The sequence below is a fragment of the Canis aureus genome, chromosome 14, assembly GCF_053574225.1.
Source record: "Canis aureus isolate CA01 chromosome 14, VMU_Caureus_v.1.0, whole genome shotgun sequence".
NCBI lineage: Eukaryota > Metazoa > Chordata > Mammalia > Carnivora > Canidae > Canis > Canis aureus.
Genome location: NC_135624.1, coordinates 59,858,036 through 59,868,403, shown reverse-complemented (window position 1 = coordinate 59,868,403; position 10,368 = coordinate 59,858,036). Strand labels below are relative to the sequence as shown.

Here is a 10,368-nt window from a genome sequence, read left to right as displayed (position 1 = left end):
ATGAGCACATTGAAGAAAAATACTGAAGCAAGAGAACACAGAATAGAGGCGAAGCACAGAAAAAGTCAATTGCTTTAAACCAGGGTGTGTGTGTGTGTGTGTGTGTGTGTGTGTGTCCGGTCATTAGTTTGCAAGTCTCTCCTGCAGTGGAAAACACGAAATCAGAATAATCTTTTGGCACCCCCGGCGTCACGTGGGCCGTGCCAGCTTCCCGGGAACTCACGGCCCAGGGCTGCGAGTCGAGGAGTCCTGAAGTTCTAACACGTCCGACCAATGAGATCGATGGGCTGAATCCTCGCAGCCCAGGTAACGGGGCGCGTTCCGGGGCTCGGGAAGTCCAGTTCTGTGACTCCCCGAAAGCTTCAGCCATACTCACGGTGTCCGTATGGAGAGATCCCACACTTCACTTCTGCAGGAGACGCCGCCTGAGTAGCCACGGCAGCCGCCGGCGTCCTGGAGGCCCGGGCGGGGGTGCGGGGCGGGCACCGGCCGCGGCCCGCTGGGCTGATGCCCCCCGCCTGCGCTGGCCGCCCGCAGCGCGCCGAGCCCCGGGGCCCGCGCCTCCCAGCGCCTCCCAGCGCCTCCCAGCGCCGCCGTCTCCGGGGGATGCGCCGTCCGGAGCTCCCGCCCCAGCGCTCCGGGGGGCAAGACGCGCTTTCCCGGGCCGCGCCAGGCGACGCTCCCCGCGCAGCCTCCCGATCCCGGCCTCCGCGGGGGTGTGACTCGGCGTGAGCCGCTCGCACGCGCCGCGGACGCTCCCGGCGGGGCCCGAGCCGCAGAGGGCGGGGGCGGGGGCGGGGCGGGGAGCGGGGGCGGGGCCGGGCGGGGCGGGGCGGGGCGGCGGCGGGGCTCGGACGCGGAGGCGCGCTCGGTGGCGGCGCACAGCCCAGCTCGCCCTCCGCCTCGCGCGCCGCCTGCCCGGGCCGCGGGCTCCGCAGCCGCCCGGCGCCGCCGGCTCCTCCCCCGCAGCTCCCCCGCCGGCCCCCGGCCCCCGACGCCCGCAGCCGCTCCTCCGCGCGCCTCTCCCGCCTCGTGGCGCCTCCTCCCGTGACCCTCGGCCGCGCCGTCCCTTTCCTCCTGTGTCCCCACCGAGGAGCTCCTCCTGACTTCGCCGAGAGCCTCTCGCCTCCCGCCGCGCCCGGGAGCGCATCCTAGAGACCTTCCGCCGGGCAAGCCCCGAGAGGCAGGGAAGCGGGACGCGGGAGCTTCCCGACGCCCTCGGGTCCGGTCCGCACCTGCACCGTCAGCCGGAGCGAGTGTTTCCTCGGGCCCCGAGGAGGAGGGAGACCGGAGCCGGCAGCAAACTTCGGCCGCCGCGGAGGACCCGAGCCGCGCGCCGGGACGCGGAGGACCCCGCGGGGAGCGCGCAGGACCAAGAGCCTCCCGCGCCCGCCGCCCGGGGCCGGGGCCGGGGCCGGGGCCGGGGCCGGGGCCGGGGCCGGGGACCGAGCGGCGCGGGACAGGATGCGGGGCTCGGGGCCCCCGGGCGGCGGCGCCCCCGGCACCCCCGGCACCCCCGGCGCCCCCGGCGCGCCCGCGTCCCTGGCCGGCTGCTGCTCCGCTCCGCGCAGGGCCCCCCTGTGCACGTGCCTCCTCCTGTGCGCCGCGCTCCGGACCCTCCTGGCCAGCCCCAGCAGCGAAGGTAGGGCGGGGGCGGGGGCGGGGGCGGGGGCGGGGACCGCGGCCCGGGGCGCGCCCCGCATCCGAATTCGCAGGTGTCCGCCGCGCGTGGCTGCGGGCGCCGGGGCCCGAGCTGGTGCGGACCCGGGCTGGGAAGTTGCGGGCGGGGGGAAGCGGGGTCCGACACCCGCGCCCCAAGGCGGGGCGCGGCTGCTGCGCACTTGAAGCGCGTGGGGAAGTGACATTTCGGGCTCGCAGGAGCGGGACCTGCGGGAGGCGCAGCGGCCGCGGGGTCGGGAGGGAGCGCGGGCCTCGCGGAGCCGTTCGGTGAGGCCGGTGATGGGCCGCGCCGTGGCGGTGGCTGGCTGCTGCTTTTATTTTTTATTTTATTTTATTTTATTTTTTTTGGGGGGGCGGGGGGAGTGCCTTCTGGAAGCTGTTATTTAGGGCATCCCCAGCTGCTCTTCGGGGTGGGTGGGGAGAGCTGCTATTTGTCGAGGGAGGGGAACGGCGAAGGACAAGGACGGGAGGCGCCCCACGCTGCGGGGGACCCTTCACTTCGGGGGCTCGTGGTCGCGCTGAGAAAGTGGAAGAAGGCGGGAAGGTGGGATGCGGGAGGCGGACGGGGCGGGGAGCGTTGCTGCCGGGAAGTTGCTGCGCAGACCCGCGGGGCTGCTGTCTCGGCCGGTGTCCGCGGGAGGGAGAAGCCCCGCGCCCCCGCCCCCCGTCCTGGAGCCCCCAGGCGTCCTCCCCACCCCCAATCCTGCGCTCCGGCCCGGGGCGGGGGGGGGTCTCCGCGTGGCCCGGGCGGCAGAGCTGGCCCCGGGGGAGCAGCACCTGCGCGGCGCCCGCTGCTCCCGCGCCGAGCTCCGCGCCTGGGCCCTCCGCCCTCGCTCCCCCCGCCCCGGCCCCAACCCCCGGAGCGCGCCGGGTCCCTGCTCGCGAGCTCCTGCCTCGAGGATGGCGCTGGGGGCTGGGGGCTGTGGCATCTGACACGCGGGGCCGGGCTGCAAGAGGCGGTGGGCTCCCCCCGGCCCGGATGCTGGGGTCTCGCTCCGAGGCTCCGCGTGCCCCGAGGAGGCACAGGACGTGCACACAGCCTTGCACTCCCAGGGCTGGGGACGCTGGCCCGGAAAGATGAAGCCGCAGCCTTCGGGTCGCGCGTGTCCCCGTGACTCGCACGGGTGGTGGGGCTGCAGCAGGACGCGCCGAGCTGGTCCAGGAGCGCTGCCAGCCCCGGGGACCGCGTGGAAGCGGGGCCGACCCCCGGCCCCACCCCATGAACTTCCCTCTTGATCCTTACGCGTGGTCGTACGTCCGACCTAGACCCTGAGTAGCTCGCTCTGCCCGTGCATCCATCCATCCATCCGTCCGTCCATCCATCCATCCATCCATCCATCCATCCATCCATCCACCTATCCAGGCATCGAGCCGTGGCATCGCCATCTCCCAGGCTGAACCCAAGCGATTTGCATTTTCCTCCCTTCCCCAGAAAGTTGAAAAAGTGTTTTAAGTCGTAGTCCTTGGATTAACCCCGCATGTTAGATTCATTATGCGAGAAGTCCGGAGGATTATGACACGGCTTGGAGTCCTTTTCTGAACTGTCCTCTTCCACCGGAAGGGGCATCTGGTTTAGACTGAAAGAGTAACAGTAATGGTAGTGCCATTCATCCTTTCCCAGGATGAATTTCCCATTATATTTCAGTGTTTTTTTTTTTCCCCCCCAGGTGTGATGAGGGAAGGGGTTTATGTAGAGATGAAAGGGAGTAGAAGCTCTGGGTTAGGGAAGGGGAGAAAAATGAAGTCTCAGGGAGGGTGACGCCGAGTGGGCACAGGGGCCGAGACTGCGTCCAGGGCAAGAGGCAGGGGGAGTTGAAGGGAAGCCAGGAAATAGCACCGGCCTCTTAAGGTGATGTAAGCAGAGCTCAAATCTTCTGGAAGGTAGACTGGTTGATATCACAGACCTAACAACCACAGGTTGTATCGTCCTTATGCCAGCTACTAGAACGCAGCACAACTTGGGCTGTAGCGAGGTGGGGCTAGCGGGGGTCTATCACTATTTCACACAGTAGGAAATAAAATCGTAATGATATCTATGACTTCGTCTCATTCATTCCATCTCTACCCAACAGTTTTCCACCTTCCCATTAGTATCCTCTCAGAGCATTGCTTCTGTTCTATAAAATTTATGCTCTCCCCTTCTTTTTGTCTCTCCATGCAAGTATTATTATGAATCGAACAATAATATATTAAGATATTGATAGCAGTTTATTTATTTAAAGATTCCTTTTTTTTTTTTTTTAAAGATTTTATTTATTTATTCATGATAGTCACACAGAGAGAGAGAGAGAGGCAGAGACATAGGCAGAGGGAGATGCAGGCTCCATGCAGGGAGCCCGATGTGGGATTCGATCCCGGGTCTCCAGGATCGCGCCCTGGGCCAAAGGCAGGCGCCAAACCGCTGCGCCACCCAGGGATCCCTATTTAAAGATTCCAACTGGAGTTTTTGTGATTATTTCTGGGAGGTCTTTGGAAGATCAGTGGCAGAAAGATTTGATGTATGCACTGCATCCATTAATAACTTGTTCTCTTATACTTTGTCTTCTGCAACCTATGGGTACTTAGTGATTTCTCAGACTATGTGTGTGTGTGTGTGTGTGTGTGTGTATAATATATGTTATATATGTGTATGATATGAATGTTCCCTTTCTGTGAGAAAAAATTCAAAGCAGATAGAAATAAAGGTGAGTTTACATTCATAATTAGGATTCTAGCCATTTTTAAAATTTAACTTTGGTAGACACAAATAAACAGAACTGAACAGAAAAAGCCAAATATATATCTAGAATGTTAAATTGAGTTGGAATAAATGTTAGGATATGTTGGATAAAAGACAGTAAGAGGAAAATGTACTCTTTAGACTGAATTCTAAGATAAGATAAATATATCTTTAGTTGTCTTTTTACGTATATTTGGCATTAATTGCATGTGGAAGAAACCTTTGAAGTACAGTGTAATACGAAACAATTTTATTATAAAATAATCCAGAGGCATATTTAGCAAGAAACTTATCTCTAAGATTGATCAAGCAGGACAAACATTAGCAAGTATATCAACAAGTGAAAATGTTAATAGATTTAATAAGTAGAGAAAGCATGTCCACTGTTATGAATATTGGAGGTGGCCCTGAACTTATTCAGTAACTGCCACTTTTTGCTGTCTGGAGATATATTTGTAAACAAGCATTATTTGACAAGTGCTTTTCGCAGCAGGGATTCTTGGCCAATTACTGCTGAACAGCTCTGCATTGAAAATGATTCACCCGCAGTGAATCAAGCTTAATTCATTGAAGCTACAGTCAGTAATGTCCCAGTAAAGTGCTTCTGACAGTTGTCAGCAGTTTGTATTTGAAAAGTCCAGTTTCTTGTCTCTGAATGTTTTGTATGTTTCAGAAAGTGGGGTGGATGGGCTCTTGGGAGAAACACACACACACACACACACACACACACACACACACAGGGCGTAAAGAATTTTAGGCTAAACTGTTAAACAATCATAAAATTGTAGATGTTTTCAATGGGAAGAAAGGAAAAAAGAGTTGGTGTTAGAGTTTTTCTTGGTTTATAATAGGACCAGGCCCATAAAACAGATTAGAGGACATAATAGATTTGTAAAACTAAATGGCTTTGTTTTGTGGCCTTGTCATCCTGTTATAATTCATCTCCTTTTAGATAAAACGGCGGGACCCCACAGAAAAGGGACAGTAAAATCATTCCCTCGCCAGGACACTACTGAACAAAACAAGAGAGCAATTATCCTTATTTGAATCTTAGGTGATTGGGAGGAGAAGAAGCCATAAAGAGTTTGGTTTTTTGCTTCATAAACCATGAAAGGGGGGCAGAGGGTTGACTCTTTAATTTTAAGCTTTTTTTTTGAGGTAGACAAAGATCTTAGGTGTTAGGGTGACAGGTAAGAGGATTTCATTTCCTCATATAAGACAGAGAAAAGGGTGGACAATACCTGTATTTACAATGGAATTTTCTTTTTTTATTGAAAATATTCTTTCTGTAATATGACCAGTTATAAATATTATTAACTCTTTATTTCAATCTACATAGGATATAAAAGAGCTTAATTTTTTTTATTTAGAAATGCATTACTGTACTTTCCATTATTTATACAATTAATACTCGTCTCTACAAAATGTGACCATTTAGACTATTTCTACATAAGATGTCAAAATAGGTGATACAGCTATTTATAGACAAACATCCCCAAACTATTTACTTAAATATTAGACTTTATTCAGTGTTGCTACTGTTGCGAAAATGACTATGCTTTAGTTATTTTCACTACATTTTTGCTAATTGACTTGACCACTTGAATCTCCTTTGTTTGGAGTGCTTTCTTATGTATTTGCTTGAATGAGTAATTAATTTCTCTTTCATTTGGAAGAAACCTTTCTACTTTTGACTATAAAAATAGACTATGATACTCATTATTATGTTGTATTAACTAACTATAGCTACTTTTACTTATATGAGTAAAGCTTAATGTTCTTTTTTTAAAAATTGTGCTGCTAATATCTTAAAGATATAACTGCTGTAGAAAGTATTGGTGACTCTTTATATTTCATTTTTTTGCATTTAAATTACCATATATATTTCATTTTACTAATGAGTAGTTTGAATTTAAATTAGCAGAGGTAACCTGATTATTGAAACACGATTGATGCCATTTTTGACCATCTTAGAGTAGTTTTACAATTGTTTTCATAAAACATCAAAATTAACTGAAGTTTGAATATGCAGCCTTGCTTATTATAAACCATTAAAAATTGATTGCAGTATTTGTCCATTTTTCCTTTCTGGGAAGAATAAATTTTTACTATAAAAGCAATATGGAAGCTAAAAATGTAAATTATCAACTTAGACACTCAGAATGGTTCTTGCAGTTCTAGTATCTCTGGTGAGTATGTATTTATCTGTAGAGCAGAATAGATCCTACTGGTAGCTCTACTGGGTAAATACATGTTTTGTTATTTTGGCAAAATTTATATAATCAGTTGGTTAGGTAGTGATTTCTTCAAGGGAATTATCCTAGTCTACTGTATACATAAGCACACCTAGTGGTATTTTAAATTCACATTAAAAATTTTATGCTATGTTTTATTCCAGACTAGGTGGTACACTTAACGTTTCTATGAGTGTCTACAAAGGTAGCTAAAAAATAAAAATGAGTTCTAAAGGCTTTGTAAATACAGATTCAAATGTTTCATATTTTAAGAAGCTTTATATATATATATATATATATCTTTAAAGTAATAAACACAATGTTTTTTATTCAGTAAAGAGGTATTTGTTATAAGAAATAGATAAGAAAATCTCAGATCTATTCATAATAATTTTTAAAGAACTATATAGCAATGAGAAAACTGGAAGATTTGCCAGTTATTCATGTGAAAGTCTTTTATTGGTTCTATTAAAAGTCTTTAAATTTAAAACTAAATGATTCATTGTTAAGTATTTGGTTTGAACTTCCAAAACAATTAGTATAAGTATTTAGAACAGTCTCCCTTTATCATATATTTACTTTTCTCTTTTTAGTTTCTGACTTTCCAGACATTTCTTTATACAGAGTTATTGAAATAGATTTGAAAGTGTTTGAACAAGTCAAAAAATTTACTTAGATGAAGAAAAAAATGTTTAAAATTTTAAATTCAAATTTTAGAGAACAGTTCATTTTTGATAATACATTTATTAACATATGCAAGTATCATAATGAAGAGCTTTCCACAAAAGCGGTAAAATCAGTAATGCCATAAATTGTGCTATGAAATTATTGTTCATAAATCAAGGTACAAATAGATAGTGGCACAGGTATTCTTGAGTATTGAAAGCTGATTGGAATTTTCATCTTCTGATGCTATAAATTTCCACAGATATAGGATTTATTCATTCCATTTATTCTGATCACATAAAATCAAGAGGTGGCTCTAATTTAAAATTTATATTACAATAATAATAGAAAACAATGAAATGATTTAAAATGTAATTCTAATCAGTGCATTTCATGAGAAATAAAGATTTTTAAATTCCCTTTTAGCTTCTTTCATCATCATCTATAAAATTCTTACTTAATATAATCTGTTAGTGAAAGCAATAAATATTTAAAAAGGAAAGGCACTGTAAGGTACATAAGGATTTGTATGGTGTCTGGTGAAATGTGTGGTAATTTATAGTCTTGTTATTTTTTTTTCCTTTTGTAAAAGCTTAAATCTTTCAACTATCTCTAATGAGAATCTCAGGTGTTACAAAGTCATAAAATAAAACTAATGTAGTAGGTGTACCACTTGGGGTTTTTGAAAACTCTCTGGTTTAGCATGATGACATTTATTAGCTGTCTTAGTGTGAATATAATTTTTAAATGTTTTTTTTTTTTTTTTTTTTTTTTTTATCTTTAGTGATTTAAAGAAACCCTAAGAAGCTATTTCTACTATTTAGAAATTGCTGGAAATTTCTTTTTGAAAATGTGTGTCAATTTCGCCTTTAGAACACCGTTTATAATGTACTGCAGTTAAGGAAAACCTAGTAGGTTCTGTTTGTAATCAAGATTTATTCCAGCTCTTCTTTTCCTGTAAGAACTACAGTCTTTAGTCTCTGATCAGCTTATGGGTTACTTTATTAGTATCATTTACATTGTTTCATAAACTATTGGAGAAGATACAAAATTTTGTTGGTCAAAAGTCAACCCTAGGACATGCATTCTTTCCTCATGTGTTCATGGCTTTAATTGTGGTATATTTGTTAAGCAGAGTGTAGTAATTTGACCAGGTGATGGTGCAGGTGCACATGGACACATTTGGGGGTGTAGAGAAAGATCACAGTGAGGCTGAAACAAAGAGTAAGGAGGAGTGTCAAGGTGGTATCACTCTGACCTTGATATTAATAAAAGTGCTTAGGTTTTATTTTGTATATTATTTTTAAAAATACCATTACCCTTCTCCCCCACACACATATTCTAATTTTATATTTTTCACTTTTACTCTGAGGATATAAATCATAACCTAATGAAAAAAAACCTCTTTAGTTAATTTTGACATCAGTTTAGTTTTCTTTTTTTTTTTTATTCTTCTGTTTCTCTGTAAACTCTACTGTTTTGTTGAGTCATGCCAAATACTTGTGGTGTTAGACACCCCGCAGATTAAATAATTGGGATTAAAGTGTCTGTGATGATTCTAATTCTGTTTTAGTTACTGGACTATTGCCCAGGCCATCTTCTCCATCCATCACACATGTCTTCGGTTCCAACTAAACTGGGCCCATAACTCTGTTAAGTAAATGATTCTGGTTAAAAAAAAAAAAATCAAAAAGCCAAAACCTGAGGGTTGAAATATTTTGCATATGCTTTGTGAGAAAATGTTCCTACTTGGAAACATGTTTCGGGCTAAGTATTGGAAGATTTAGAGAAAATACAGTCTGTTCTTTTACTGAGAAATGGGTTGTGTCTTTTTTTTTTCTCTTATAATAATGTCACACTCTTATTTTTATCTGCCACATCTCTGTTCCCCTATCCCCCTTCTTCCTTCAAACCCTCCTTTCTTCCTTCACTTCCTTTCTCTCTCTCTCCAATCCTCCTTCCTCTCACCTTTCCTATCAGACACTCCATTCATATAAAGTCAAAGCAAGATAAGAGGATACTAGCTCATGCCTGTTATGTTCCAACACCCCCAAGGAAGTCATGATGTCAAACTGGGTGACAAGCAAGTGTCTTCTGTTAAATTAATCATGGGACTCAGTCTCTAAATGGAAAGAGCATATCGTGTCAAACTAAGTCATACATTGTTTATTTAATTCATACATCAGAAATACAAGAATTTAAGCTGTCTCTGTGAGTTTTGTGTTTCTTATAAGATAGCTCACTTATTTTCTTTGCACTGGCTGTAACTTCCTATTCCAAGATGCTTGTTAATGTCTTTTCTGTGGAAAGACAAACTCAGCAGGTAGATCCGGCTGGCACTGGTTTAGCCCAGCAGTCCTCAGCAGGAGCTTTCTCTGTGAGCCAAATTCTGGCTTTCACCCAGAGTCCTCCCTTGCCTTGTGTGCTCTCTGAACAGGTGAGGCTGGCCACCTGGTCTTGTGGAAGATAGCAGTGGACTCTTTTCTCCTTCAAGAGTTTTACTCCGGGCAGTGTAATGACTCTCCTACAAAAGTATACAACTAGCCCTCTGAGAAAAGCAGAAAATACTTGGAAACTGCTGTGTCTGAAGGATTTGAACCATGTCCAGTTTCAAACTATCATATATGATTTCTCTGGAACGAGGAGCAAGGCAATAATAACAGTAATAACAATAGAACTAATTAATCTTACAGAATTGGAGTCACTTTTTTTGATTTAAGCTTATGAAACAAAAATAAAAAAATGATTAAATGTTATACAATTACAGAAAAATAAGCAAATACAGAAACTTTGACTTTGAAATTCAAAAAAAAAAACTAGTCTTGTTTTTGTTTTTTTTTGTTTGTTTTTGTTTTGTTTTTGGCTGATATCCATTGCTTCCCAACCCTAATTTCTAAGTTCTGAGGACCCTCATTTAGGTTTTTTTTTTTTTTTTTTGCTTCAGTTCATTTATTTGTAATTTGGTCCTGCCTACTTTACATGATTGTTGTAGAGAACAAACAAGATGAAACAACTTTCTAGTTAGTAGAACAGTTTGCAAATGAAAGTTTTGGGAGTGTGTCTGATTAA

General features: G+C 45.7%; 1 protein-coding gene across 5 annotated transcripts in view; it reads left to right on the top strand.

The window, feature by feature from the left end:
• Positions 1-250: 250 nt before the first annotated feature.
• EPHA5 (EPH receptor A5) overlaps positions 251-10,368 on the top strand; it is a 347,504-nt gene continuing 337,386 nt past the window's right edge. For 4 of the 5 annotated variants that reach the window (XM_077848180.1, XM_077848178.1, XM_077848179.1 and 1 more), the window contains exon 1: positions 1,506-1,642. The gene's annotated coding sequence lies outside the window, so the exon portion shown is untranslated. Of the gene's footprint in view, positions 307-1,505; positions 1,643-10,368 lie in introns of those variants that run through there. The other variant, XM_077848176.1, reaches the window with a different exon arrangement.